The sequence below is a fragment of the Ranitomeya imitator genome, chromosome 1 (assembly GCF_032444005.1).
Source record: "Ranitomeya imitator isolate aRanImi1 chromosome 1, aRanImi1.pri, whole genome shotgun sequence".
NCBI lineage: Eukaryota > Metazoa > Chordata > Amphibia > Anura > Dendrobatidae > Ranitomeya > Ranitomeya imitator.
In genome coordinates this window covers 354,595,757-354,610,804 of record NC_091282.1, presented here as the reverse complement: position 1 = coordinate 354,610,804, position 15,048 = coordinate 354,595,757, and the positions used below count along the sequence as shown (strand labels likewise).

Here is a 15,048-nt window from a genome sequence, read left to right as displayed (position 1 = left end):
TTTCCGTAGCGGTGCAGGTGTCAAAGGTGGTTTTAAGCTTTGCAAATACCTGTTGCGCAGTTTTCTTGTCTGCAACGGGCCAGGACTTCACTTCCCTCAACGCCGCTCCAAAGAGTTGGCCGGTTATCATATGAACTTTCTGAGGTTTTGTCAAGGGATAAAACTCGAGCGGGCTACAAATCCCCTCTTTAAAGTCAGTTAACGTATGGGCTTCTCCGGAGTATAGCGGGAGCCAGGTGGCTCCTGGTAGATACGGCATAGAGAAGGGCATTATAGCTGTTGTAGCAGCGGCAGTATCCGGCTGGTTGATGGGGGCAGCAAGCCCCGTGGTATCCGGCGGTGATACCAGACCCGTGGCTGCGTCTACCATGGAATCTGGAAGTGCTCCCGAGTCTGCAGCTGTGGCCGCCGCCTCCGCTCCTCCAGGATCCGACATGGCCATTCTTCCCCCCCTGCTAACCTGTCGGGGTTCTCCTTCCGGGATTGGCATCAGGGTCGGGGCTCTTCTTCCAGGATCGGCACCTCACTGCGTCTTCCCGCTCCGCACTCTTTTCCAGCCGGCTCCACCCACGAAGCTATGGCTCCTCCCCTCGCGCTCCACACGGCGCGGCAATGGCGGATTTTTGGCGGCAAATAGCGATACACAGTCTTTGCAATAAGTCACAGTTCAATCACAGTTCCAAGGCACACATGACCTGATTCTTCAGGCTTAAGTACATCCTGTTCGTGACGCCAAGTTGGAGCACCCCAGACACAGGGCCGCGGGTTACTTGATCCGGGGTTGTCACGGTGGCTAAACCCGGTCCGTGACCCTGCTAAGGGGTGTCCAATGAAAGATGATGGTGCGTGGTGCAGGGTGCGAGGAATAACGAGGACACAGGGTTGCAGTCTCTTTACCTTTTTACTGAAGGCTTCGGGATCCACAATCCAGAGCACTGCTGACAGGGCTGGCTGAGTCCGGCCGGTCCGAAGGCACATCCAGAGCTCCCCTTTCAGGTGGGGACCAGTGTCTACCTTCTAGCACCTGTGTGTTGTAGTCCTTCCCTGCTGAGCACCACGCGATAGTCCTCACAACTGTCGTATCTGTTCTTTCTCTCTCCGTCCCCCAGATAATATGGATAGGACGCACCCTTATGACAGGTAGGCATGGAGTTATTCTGGGACACTAGAGACGCCCCTCTCACACGATTGCCTCCTATGTCCGTGTAGGTGATTTAAGGTAGACAGCCAACTTGTAATTAACTGTCCTGCCACTGTTTGAAGTAATGCTTGAAGTCTGTTACTTCCTCGGTGCTCCAGCCAACCGCTACGCGCGTCAGAAGGATGTTGCCACAGTCTTAGGGACACGACTCCTTCTGGTTCTATCTCCTACGTACTATGATCCCGCTTCTCACTCCTCCACAATATACTTCGCTTCGTGTCCTTCCTTGAGATGCCACCGCAAGATAGTGCAGGCGCGGCTCCGTACAATCTGTCCTTTCTGCTAAGTACCTGCCAGGTTCCCACTCCTGACAGGTCCTCTCCCGGGCTGCTTTCTACCTAACTTCCTGTCCTCCCCCAGTTTTACCAAAGTGTGAGGAGTGGCCTAATACATAGGGCCTTTTGCTCCCCCTGGTGGCCGGAGTGTGAAGTGTAATGTGTGACTGTGATACCTGGTCAGGTGAACTCCTTTAGTGCAATCAGACATAACATCACTCCCCTTAGCGGCAGAGCGACATTACTGCAACGACCAGGACTCTGGGGCGCTGCATATGTCTATATGTATGAATTGTGTGCAATGTATGAATGTACTGTATGGAGTATGTATGTGTTTTTTTTGTTTTTTTTTCATTCAACACATTAACCGGATAATGGGACTACTACTGTCCCATCATTGGCTAACGTGTCAATCACTGTCAGTGTAGCAGGTATCGTCGGATGGGACTTGTAGTCCCATCGGACGATGCCTGCACACATGCACAGAGTCCCAGCTGGCCGCTTAGAGCCTGGGCAGCCCGCATAGAGCCCGGCAGGCCTGCATACAGCCCCGGCAGCCCGCATACAGCGCGGGCAGGTCGCATACAGCCCCGGCAGGCCCGCATACAGCCCTGGCAGGCCCACCTACAGCCCTGGCAGGTCTGCATACAGCCCTGGCAGGCCCGCATACAGCCCTGGCAGGCCCATATAGAGCCCCGGCAGCCCACATACAGCCCCGGCAGCCCGCATAGAGCCCCGGCAGCCTGCATACAGCCCCGGCAGCCCGCACAGAGCCCTGGCAGGCCGCATACAGTCCCGGCAGGCCCGCATACAGCCCCGGCAGGCTGCATAGAGCCCGGGTAGGCCCGCACAGAGCCCCGGCAGGCCGCACAGAGCCCCGGCAGGCACATACAGGTCTCCGGCAGGCACGTACAGATCCCTGGCAGGCCCGCACAGACCCCGCCCGCACACACGGACATGCAGTGTCTGCCCACACAGCGCGCACACTCTTCCCCCCTCTGGAACAGGATATAGAAGGCCAGAAAGGGCTTATTTACGTTCAGATATTTGTGTCCCATTGACTTGCATTGGTATCGGGGCGATATCCGATATTTTTTGGATATCGGCCGATCCAATCCGATATCGATTTTTCTGGATATCGGAAGGTATCGCTCAACACTAGTCATGTCCCATGCTGTAAATCCATCTGAAGGGGTTAAATACATTTACAACCAGTAGCCTGCTAATGCAGCCATTCCGGGCTGTAAAAGACAGGGGAATGAAGGGAATACAGGGAAGCTTCAGTGACTAGCAGTAAGAGAGCAGGTAACAGGGAGTAAGCAGGCATATTAGAGAGCAGGCAGGGGTAACAGAGAACAGGTAATAAAGAGTAAGCAGGCATATCAGAGAGCAGGCAGGAGCAACAGAGAGCAGGCAGGGGTAAGAGAGAATAGGTAACAGAGAGTAAGCAGGCATATTAGAGAGCAGGCAGGAGAAACAGATCAGGCAGGGGCAACAGAGAGCAAGCAGGCGTATCAAATCAGGCAGGTGCAACAGAGCAGACAGGGGCAACAGAACAGGCAAGGGAAAGAAAGAGCATGCAAGCGCAACAGAGAGCAGGCAGGGGCAACAGAGAGCAATCATGCATATCACAGAGGAGGCAGGGGCAACAGAGAACAGAGGGGTAATAAAGAACAGACGGGGAAACAGAGCAGGCAGAGGTGTAATAGGGTGGTGTTTTTATGGACAGTAAGGAACACGCTGTCACTTTAAGAGACTGCACCCCCTTGTCTGGAGTGATGGAATGTTCTGCTTCTCCCCTGCAATAGACTGTGTGAATGAACTGGACTGAGCAGAGGGTAGGGGTTTGGCTGGGACAGCGTGAGAACTGAAGCTGCTGCTGATTGTGTGCTGTTTGCTGCAAGAGAGGACCCACAGCCTGTAATGGAGTGGACTTGAGAAATTTGACAGACTTTTCCGGGTGCAGCAAGAGTGGCTGTCCTGTGTGAGTTTGAGAAACCACGAAGATACCAAGAAAGGGATTTACAGTTTCCAGAAGCACCTCCAGGACCCTGAAGCAAGGAGAAGACCACGTTTCAAGGAGCTGGCAGAAAGCCGTGCGCACCACTGTACTAGACTGTTGGGGGCCCCCCGGGACTGTGTCTGAGTCCCCAACATCACCGTGAGTTTGTTCCTGTTTTGTGGACATGTCAGGGCCTAGTGTAGGCTTCAATAGTCAGAACACAGCAGCCGTGAGGCCTGCTTAGTAAAATCCAGGGAGGTTATACGTAGAGTAGCATTATTCTTTGTTTATTGTTTGCATTTACTTGTGTGACATATATTGAGTATGTAACAGTTGGAGCACCGTGCTATTTTACGGACAAGCTAAAGAATATAACTCTTGTAAATTATCTTTTGCCATTTCATACCCCTATTTGCATCTTCCTCATCCACTTCATTCCTTGCCTTTCAATAAAATCTACCCTTTGTTGTTTGCACCTCATCTTGTATACGGTAGTCTTCCTGCACCATGGTGGTCCTCCGGCCATCGCTTCAGAGGCAACAGAGATCAGGCAGGGGTATCTGAGTAATCAGGGACAACACAGAGCAGGCAGGGGTATCAGAGAACAGGCAAGGGTATCTGAGCAGTCAGGGACATCACAGAGCAGGCAGGGGTATCAGAGAACAGGCAGGTGTATCAAAGCAGGCAGAGGCAACAGAGAGCAGACAGAGATATCAGAGAACAGGATGAGGCAGCAGAAAGGAGGCAGGAGTATCAAAGCAGGCAGAGGTAACAGAGAGCAGGCAGAGATATCAGAGAACAGGATGAGGCAACAGAGGGGAGGCAGGGGCAACAAAATACAGCCACAGACAGGAGCAGGGGTAGCAGACTGCAGATATAAAGCAGGAATAAAGTACAGGCACCAGACTGCAGGCAGAGGCGAGACAGTGGTAAATTGCAGAATAAAGAAAGAGCAGAGAAAGCAGAAAGCAAAGTAAAGAGTTTGGAGAGGACGGAAGAGCAGAGTTAGAGAAGAGCAGAGGAGTAGCATGCAGAACCAAGTGCCAGACAGGGAGAGGGGCCCGTAGTGGGATCCACACTGCAGATCAGCTTGCAGAGAGGTTGCTGCCAAGCAATGGTCTCTGTGCATGCTGCAGAATGTATCTCCCTGGGCACCTGCTGCTCTTCTTGGCCTCAGTAGTCACCACATCCTCCTCGGAGGCCTTGTTATGCTGCCGGCAGTGCACCCCAAGCTGCTGCTCCTGCTCTGTGTACGTCTGGCTGTAGAGGGAATCATGCAGGGTCTATACTGAGCACTGCACCATCGAACTAAGCTGCTACACCACCCCCAGCACAGAGCATCACCTGCTCATGCTGAGGAAATACTACACGTGCCCACAGGAAAGGCTCTGCATGCCCCCTCTGGAACGCGTGCCATAGGTTTGCCACCACTGCTATATAAAATCAGATCACTGATCTGACACTTAGCACTGCTGAGTATCAGATCAGCAATCTGATAGCCAGGAAAGGCGGCATACCGGTGCCTGCTCTCAGCATGTGATCACAAGCCACCTCCCTGCAGGACCTGGAAGGACCCCATGGCAATTTTGGTGCTGGGGGTCTCCATGGAGACCATTGGAACAATGCAATCTCATTGCATTGTTGTAAGGGAAGCGCGCAGGGAGATGCTTCTCTATGCCGCTGTTACTACAGACAGGGGCATCAGAGGGGTTAAATGCCCACAATCGGCGCTAGTGTAAGAGGATGAACTGTGATAACATCAGGAGAGCATTAGGACCCTGCTGCTGCATGTCTGAGCTGAGAGCTAAAGCATGTGAAAATGTGTGTGCAGGGGGTGGGGTCTAGTGTCTGCTGTTTAAGAGATGCTGTGAGAGACTGCCATCTGAAACTCTCTGTGAAGCAGCCAATAAAAATCAGGGAGACTGGACTCTGCAAAAGACTGTTTGCTGCCAGCGTGTGTGTGAGGGTGTTTGTTCTGTCCCCACATGAGGCAAATGGAGATGTGGTTGACTAATAGGTGTTGTGAGAGATTTCGTACCTTCAGTTTTACTCGATGTGGGGCAGACAGGACCAATGCTGCTCAGCGTCCGGAGAGATGATGCACACCAGGGATTGTGCAATCTGTTATGACCTGGTGGTCAGGACAATAATGGACCTGGTGGTTAAGAGCACACGGAATGACCTGATAGTTACTGATAATAAAGGACGAGCTCTGGGACGTGGGAACTCTGCTGACCGCAATCCCTAAACCTATCAACCACACTAGAAATAGCCGTGGCTTGCGCCTAACGCTCCCTATGCAACTCGGCACAACCTAAGAAACTAGCTAGCCCTGAAGAAAGGAAAATAAAGCCTACCTTGCCTCAAAGAAATTCCCCAAAGGAAAAGGCAGCCCCCCACATATAATGACTGTGAGTAAAGATGAAAATACAAACACAGAGATGAAATAGATTAAGCAAAGTGAGGCCCGACTTACTGAACAGACCGAGGATAGGAAAGGTTACTTTGCGGTCAGCACAAAAACCTACAAAAAGACCACGCAGAGGGCGCAAAAAGACCCTCCGCACCGACTCATGGTGCGGAGGCGCTCACTCTGCGTCCCAGAGCTTCCAGCAAGCAAGACAACAAATTAAATAGCAAGCTGGACAGAAAAATAGCAAACCAAAGAAATACAAGCTGGAACTAAGCTTCTGATGGGAAGACAGGTCACAAGAACGATCCAGGAGTGAACTAGACCAATACTGAAACATTGACAGGTGGCGTGGAGCAAAGATCTAAGTGGAGTTAAATAGAGCAGCAGCTAACGAATTAACCTCGTCACCTGTGAAAGGAAACTCAGAAACACCCACCAGAAGAAGTCCATGGACAGAACCAGCCAAAGTACCATTCATGACCACAGGAGGGAGCCCGACAACAGAATTCACAACAGTCCCTTCCCCCTTGAGGAGGGGTCACCTAACCCTCACCAGAGCCCCCAGGCCGACCAGGATGAGCCAAATGAAAGGCACGAACCAGATCGGCAGCATGAACATCAGAGGCAAAAACCCAGGAATTATCTTCCTGACCATAACCCTTCCACTTGACCAGGTACTGGAGTTTCCGTCTCGAAACACGAGAATCCAAAATCTTCTCCACCACATACTCCAACTCCCCCTCAACCAACACCGGGGCAGGAGGATCAACGGATGGAACCACAGGCGCCACGTATCTCCGCAATAACGACCTATGGAACACATTATGGATGGCAAAAGAAGCAGGAAGGGCCAAACGAAATGACACAGGATTGATAACCTCAGAAATCTTATACGGACCAATGAAACGAGGCTTAAACTTAGGAGAGGAAACCTTCATAGGAACATAACGAGACGACAACCAAACCAAATCCCCAACACGAAGTCGGGGACCCACACAGCGCCGGCGGTTAGCGAAACGTTGAGCCTTCTCCTGGGACAATGTCAAATTGTCCACCACATGAGTCCAAATCTGCTGCAACCTATCCACCACAGTATCTACACCAGGACAGTCTGAAGACTCAACCTGCCCTGAAGAGAAACGAGGATGGAAACCAGAATTGCAGAAAAACGGCGAAACCAAAGTAGCCAAGCTGGCCCGATTATTAAGGGCGAACTCAGCCAACGGCAAAAAGGACACCCAATCATCCTGATCAGCAGAAACAAAGCATCTCAGATATGTTTCCAAAGTTTGATTAGTTCGTTCGGTTTGGCCATTTGTCTGAGGATGGAAAGCCGAGGAAAAAGACAAATCAATGCCCATCCTAGCACAAAAGGATCGCCAAAACCTTGAAACAAACTGGGAACCTCTGTCAGAAACGATGTTCTCCGGGATACCATGTAAACGAACCACATGCTGGAAAAATAATGGCACCAAATCAGAGGAGGAAGGCACTTTAGACAAAGGTACCAAATGGACCATCTTAGAAAAGCGATCACAAACCACCCAAATGACCGACATCTTTTGAGAGACGGGGAGATCCGAAATAAAATCCATAGAAATATGCGTCCAGGGCCTCTTCGGGACCGGCAAGGGCAAAAGCAACCCACTGGCATGAGAACAGCAGGGCTTAGCCCGAGCACAAGTCCCACAGGACTGCACAAAAGAACGCACATCCCGCGACAAAGATGGCCACCAGAAGGATCTAGCCACCAAATCTCTGGTACCAAAGATTCCAGGATGCCCAGCCAACACTGAACAATGAATCTCAGAGATAACCCTACTAGTCCATCTATCAGGGACAAACAGTTTCTCCGCTGGGCAACGGTCAGGTCTATCAGCCTGAAATCTTTGCAGCACCCGCCGCAAATCAGGGGAGATGGCAGACAAAATTACCCCCTCTTTGAGAATACCCGCTGGCTCAGGAACACCCGGAGAGTCGGGCACAAAACTCCTTGACAGGGCATCAGCCTTCACATTCTTAGAGCCCGGAAGGTACGAAACCACAAAATCAAAACGGGAGAAAAATAACGACCATCGAGCCTGTCTCGGATTCAACCGTTTGGCAGACTCAAGATAAGTCAAATTCTTGTGATCTGTCAAGACCACCACGCGATGCTTGGCTCCTTCCAGCCAATGACGCCACTCCTCGAATGCCCACTTCATGGTCAACAATTCACGATTACCAACATCATAGTTACGCTCAGCAGGCGAAAACTTTCTAGAAAAGAAAGCACATGGCTTCATCACCGAGCCATCAGAACTTCTTTGCGACAAAACAGCCCCTGCTCCAATCTCAGAAGCATCAACCTCAACCTGAAACGGAAGCGAAACATCTGGCTGGCACAACACAGGGGCAGAGGAAAAACGACGCTTCAACTCCTGAAAAGCCTCTACAGCCGCAGAAGACCAATTGACCACATCAGCACCCTTCTTGGTCAAATCAGTCAACGGTTTAGCAACACTAGAAAAATTAGCGATGAAGCGCCGATAAAAATTAGCAAAGCCCAGGAACTTTTGCAGGCTCTTCACAGATGTCGGCTGAGTCCAATCGTAAATCGCCTGGAGTTTAACAGGGTCCATCTCGATAGTAGAAGGGGAAAAAATGAACCCCAAAAATGAAACCTTCTGAACTCCAAAGAGACACTTTGACCCCTTCACAAACAAGGAATTCGCACGAAGGACCTGGAACACCATTCTGACCTGCTTCACATGAGACTCCCAATCATCCGAAAAGACCAAAATATCATCCAAATACACAATCAGGAATTTATCCAGGTACTCTCGAAAGATGTCATGCATAAAGGACTGAAACACAGATGGAGCATTAGAAAGCCCGAATGGCATAACCAGGTACTCAAAATGGCCCTCGGGCGTATTAAATGCTGTTTTCCATTCATCGCCTTGTTTAATACGCACAAGATTATACGCCCCTCGAAGATCTATCTTGGTGAATCAACTAGCCCCTTTAATACGAGCAAACAAATCAGACAACAACGGCAAAGGATACTGAAATTTGACCGTAATTTTATTAAGAAGGTGGTAATCAATGCAAGGTCTCAAAGAACCATCCTTCTTGGCCACAAAAAATAACCCTGCTCCTAACGGTGATGACGACGGGCGAATATGGCCTTTCTCCAAGGATTCCTTTATATAACTCCGCATAGCGGCGTGTTCTGGCACAGATAAATTGAACAATCGGCCCTTAGGAAACTTACTACCAGGAATCAAATTAATTGCACAATCGCAATCCCTATGAGGAGGTAGGGCACTGGCTTTGGGCTCATCAAATACATCCCGATAATCCGACAAAAACTCTGGAACTTCAGAAGGAGTGGAAGACGAAATAGACAAAAATGGAACGTCACCATGTACCCCCTGGCAACCCCAGCTGGACACAGACATAGATTTCCAGTCCAATACTGGATTATGAACCTGTAGCCATGGCAACCCCAAAACGACCACATCATGCAGATTATGTAACACCAGAAAGCGGATATCCTCCTGATATGCAGGAGCCATGCACATGGTCAATTGGGTCCAATACTGAGGCTTATTCTTGGCCAAAGGCGTAGCATCAATTCCTCTCAATGGAATAGGATACTGCAAGGGCTCCAAGAAAAAACCACAGCGCCTAGCACACTCCAAGTCCATCAAATTCAGGGCAGCGCCTGAATCCACAAATGCCATAACAGAATAGGATGACAAAGAGCAAATCAGAGTAACAGACAATAGAAATTTAGACTGTACCGTACCAATGGTGGCAGACCTAGTGAACCGCTTAGTGCGCTTATGACAATCGGAGATAGCATGAGTGGATTCACCACAGTAAAAACACAGCCCATTCCGACGTCTGTGTTCTTGCCGTTCAGCTCTGGTCAAAGTCCTATCACATTGCATAGGCTCAGGCCCATGCTCAGATAGTACCGCCAAATGGTGCACAGCTTTGCGCTCACGCAAGCGTCGATCGATCTGAATGGCCAAGGACATAGACTCATTCAGACCAGCAGGCATGGGAAACCCCACCATGACATCCTTAAGGGCTTCAGAGAGACCCTTTCTGAAGATTGCTGCCAGGGCACATTCATTCCACTGAGTGAGCACAGACCACTTTCTAAACTTCTGACAATATATCTCCGCTTCATCCTGACCCTGACACAGAGCCAGCAAGATTTTCTCTGCCTGATCCACTGAATTAGGTTCGTCATAAAGCAATCCAAGCGCCAGGAAAAACGCATCAACATCACGCAATGCCGGATCTCCTGGCGCAAGGGAAAATGCCCAGTCTTGAGGGTCCCCACGTAACAAAGAAATAATGATCTTTACTTGTTGAACAGGGTCACCTGAGGAGCGAGGTTTCAAGGCAAGAAACAATTTACAATTATTTTTGAAATTCAAGAACTTAGATATATCACCAAAAAACAAATCAGGAATAGGAATCTTAGGCTCTGACATCGGATTCTGAACCACAAAATCTTGAATGTTTTGTATCCTTGTAGTGAGATTATCCATCCAAGAGGACAGACCTTGAATGTCCATGTTTACACCAGTGTCCTGAACCACCCAGAGGTAAAGGGGAAAATTGAGACAAAACACACTGCAAAGAAAAAAAAATGGTCTCAGAACTTCTCTTATCCCTCTATTGAGATGCATTAGTACTTTGGGCCACCTGTACTGTTATGACCTGGTGGTCAGGACAATAATGGACCTGGTGGTTAAGAGCACACGGAATGACCTGATAGTTACTGATAATAAAGGACGAGCTCTGGGACGTGGGAACTCTGCTGACCGCAATCCCTAAACCTATCAACCACACTAGAAATAGCCGTGGATTGCGCCTAACGCTCCTTATGCAACTCGGCACAGCCTAAGAAACTATCTAGCCCTGAAGAAAGGAAAATAAAGCCTACCTTGCCTCAAAGAAATTCCCCAAAGGAAAAGGCAGCCCCCCACATATAATGACTGTGAGTAAAGATGAAAATACAAACACAGAGATGAAATAGATTAAGCAAAGTGAGGCCCGACTTACTGAACAGACCGAGGATAGGAAAGGTTACTTTGCGGTCAGCACAAAAACCTACAAAAAGACCACGCAGAGGGCGCAAAAAGACCCTCCGCACCGACTCACGGTGCGGAGGCGCTCCCTCTGCGTCCCAGAGCTTCCAGCAAGCAAGACAACAAATTAAATAGCAAGCTGGACAGAAAAATAGCAAACCAAAGAAATACAAGCTGGAACTTAGCTTCTGATGGGAAGACAGGTCACAAGAACGATCCAGGAGTGAACTAGACCAATACTGAAACATTGACAGGTGGCGTGGAGCAAAGATCTAAGTGGAGTTAAATAGAGCAGCAGCTAACGAATTAACCTCGTCACCTGCGAAAGGAAACTCAGAAACACCCACCAGAGGAAGTCCATGGACAGAACCAGCCGAAGTACCATTCATGACCACAGGAGGGAGCCCGACAACAGAATTCACAACAGCAATCCAGACTTGTTTATTTGTAAATCTGGACATACAGCATAGAATGGTATACAGTAACTTCTCCAGAGTTCAGCCAAGTACAGTATGTGTATTTGTGACAGCGAGTGAGCAGCCAGATGCCGAAAGACTGATGCCTTCCTAAGCCCGGTTCAAGCGTGTCCTCTCACAACAGCATGTAAACTTAAAATGAAATGGCTGCCAGCAGGAAGAGAAGGTGTGATCCTTGAACTGGAAGTGGAAGACAAGCCCACAAGAATTAATTAATAAAAAGTTGCCATATGGAAACAGGCCATTGGGTGGCAGCATAGCAGAAATGTAAGAACATACTGTACATAGCATGAAAATACACATAAAACTCAAGAACATAACTTACATGGAACAGCACAGTGTTAACCCCATCATCTTGGGAACCTGTGGTTCTGCTGTGGAACAAGGACAGAGCATTCTTGAGAGCTGTGTGACTGTGCAGCTCTATGGAGTCCCTTTTGTGGTGAGCTGAGAAGAAATAGAAAACATCCTGTGCAGATTCAGGCGGTATGCTCTCAGGAGAAGTTGTGAGTGACTGGCGGAGGAGAGATGGTATCCTGTACCATCCCTATTGAGAGGGACCTGGACAAGCACTGTTGAAGTGCTATCTCGTACCATATCCTGAGGCGGGACGCACTAAAAAGAATGAAGAAAAGGACTAAAGAAAAAGAATGAACATAATAACTTATAGGTCCAAAGAGATGAAGAGGTATTATAGATTTCCTATGCATCTTGCTTATGAAATGAACATAATTTATATGTAGACAATTATGAAATCAACACAGATCCCATATAAACGGGTGTATATTAGATTCCTTGTGCTTTATAGGTGGGGAATGAACAAGGAATATATGTATATAATAGGAGAATGAACACATTCCCCATATAAACATTTGTATATTATATTCCCTGAGCTTTATAGGTGGGGAATGAACATGGAATATATGTAGATAATAGTAGGATGAACCCATTCCCCATATAAACAGGTGTATATTATATTCCCTGAGCTTTATAGGTGGGGAATGAACATGAAATGTATGCAGATATTAGGAGAATGAACACATTCCCCATATAAACAGGTGTATATTACCTTACCTGAGCTTTATAGGTGGGAATGAACATGGAATATATGTAGATAATAGGAGAATGAATGCATTCCCCATATAAACAGGTGTATATTATATTCCCTGAGCTCTATAGGTGGGGAATGAACATGGAATATATGTAGATAATAGGAGAATGAATGCATTCCCCATATAAACAGGTGTATATTGTATTCCCTGAGCTCTATAGGTGGGGAATGAACATGGAATATATGTAGATAATAGGAGAATGAACACATTTCCCATATAAACAGGTGTATATTATATTCCCTGAGCTTTATAGGTGGGAATAAACATGAAATACTGTATATGTAGATAATAGGAGAATGAACACATTTCCCATATAAACAGGTGTATATTATATTCCCTGAGCTTTATAGGTGGGGAATTAACATGAAATGTATGCAGATATTAGGAGAATGAACACATTCCCCTTATAAATATGTGTATATTATATTCGCTGAGCTACAAACAGGAAGTTGATATCACTAACCATTCCCATTTTATTTAGGTGTCTCCATATAAATGTCCCACGCTGTATATTTCATGTTCATTCCCCTGAACAGTTTTCTGGAAAGTGGATTGGTCATCGTGGGCCAGTTGAATGCCCACCAATGTCTCCCGATCTGATCCCATTACACTTTTATCTTTGGGGTCATCTGAAGGCAATTGTCTATGCTGTGAAGATACGAGATGTGCAGCATCTGAAACAACAGACACTGGAAGCCTGAGCTAGCATTTCTTCTGTGGTGTTGCTATCAGTGTGTCAAGAGTGGGAGAAGAGGGTTGCCTTGACAATCCAACACAATGGGCAGCACTTTGAACACATTTTATAAGTGGTCATAAACTTGTAAATAACTCATGAAAGAATAAAGTTATGTTAAAACCAAGCACACCATTGTTTTTCTTGTGAAATTCTCAATAAGTTTGATGTGTCACATGACCCTCTTCCCATTGGAAAAAATAAAGTTGGATCCAAAATGTCCGATGTCAAAATGGCCGCCATGGTCACCACCAATCTTGAAAAGTTTTCCCCCTCCCATATACTAATGTGCCACAAACAAAAAGTTGATATCACCAACCATTCCCATTTTATTTAGGTGTCTCCATATAATTGGCGCACGCTGTATATTTCATGTTCATTCCCCACCTATGAAGTTCAGGGAATGTAATATACACCTGTTTTTATGGGATATGTGTTCATTCCTCTATTATCCACATATATTTCATGTTCATTACACACCTATCAAGCACAGAGAATATAATATACACCTGTTTATATGGGGAATGCGTTCATTTTCCTTTTATCTACATGTATTCCATGTTCATTCCCCACCTATCAAGCACAGGGAATATAATATACACCTGTTTATATGGGATATGTGTTTGTTCTACTATGTATTATCTACATATATTTCATGTTCATTCTCCACCTATAAAGCTCAGGGAATGTAATATACCCCTATCTACATGGGATATGTGTTCATTTCTCTATTATCTACATATATTTCATGTTCACTCCCCACCTGTAAAGCTCAGGGAATATAATATACACCTGTTTATATGGGATTTGTGTTGATTTCCTAATTGTCTATTATATAATTGTCTAAGGGGTACTTCCGTCTGTCCTTCTGTCTGTAACGGTTATTCGTTCGCTGATTGGTCTCGGCAGCTGCCTGTCATGGCTGCCGCGACCAATCAGCGACGTGCACAGTCCGGAAGAAAATGGCCGCTCCTTACTCCCTGCACTGACTGCCCGGCGCCCGCATACTCCCCTCCGCTCACCACTCACACAGGGTTAATGCCGGCGGTAACGGACCGCGTTATGCCGCGGGTAACGCACTCCGTTACCGATGCTATTAACCCTGTGTGACCAAGTTTTTTACTATTGACGCGGCCTATGCAGCGCCAATATTAAAAACATCTAATGTTAAAAATAATTAAAAAAAATAAAAAACGATTATATACTCACCTACGCCGCCTTTCCCGCTCCTCGCGATGCAACCGCCACGTTCCGTTGGCACAGATCGTCTGGCAGAAGGACCTGCCGTGACGTCACAGTCATGTGACCGCGACGTCATCACAGGCCCTGCGCGCCTGCGCGAGCAGGCTGGGACCGGAAGCTGCCGCCTGTACCTCGCACAGGTGACAGAAGTATGGTGAGTATGTTAGAACTACAAGGGACCCTTGGATCGGAAGGTGAGTATGTTTATTTTTTAACCTGTAACATACGTGGCTAGGCAATATACTATGTGGCTGGGCAATATACTACATGGCTCTGTGCTGTATACTACATCGCTGTGCAATATACTGCGTGGCTCTGTGCTGTATACTACATGACTGGGCAATATACTACATGACTGGGCAATGTACTACATGGCTGGGCAATATACTACGTGAATGGGCAATATACTACGTCGCTGGGCAATATACTACGTCACTGGGCAATATAATACATGGCTGGGCAATATACTATGTCGCTGGGCAATATACTATGTGGCTGGGC

General features: G+C 47.7%; 1 protein-coding gene across 1 annotated transcript in view; it reads left to right on the top strand.

The window, feature by feature from the left end:
* Positions 1-3,329: 3,329 nt before the first annotated feature.
* Positions 3,330-15,048, top strand: part of PLA2G4C (phospholipase A2 group IVC) — a 113,455-nt gene continuing 101,736 nt past the window's right edge. The window contains exon 1 of the mRNA XM_069760622.1: positions 3,330-3,637. The gene's annotated coding sequence lies outside the window, so the exon portion shown is untranslated. The remainder of the gene's footprint in view (positions 3,638-15,048) is intronic.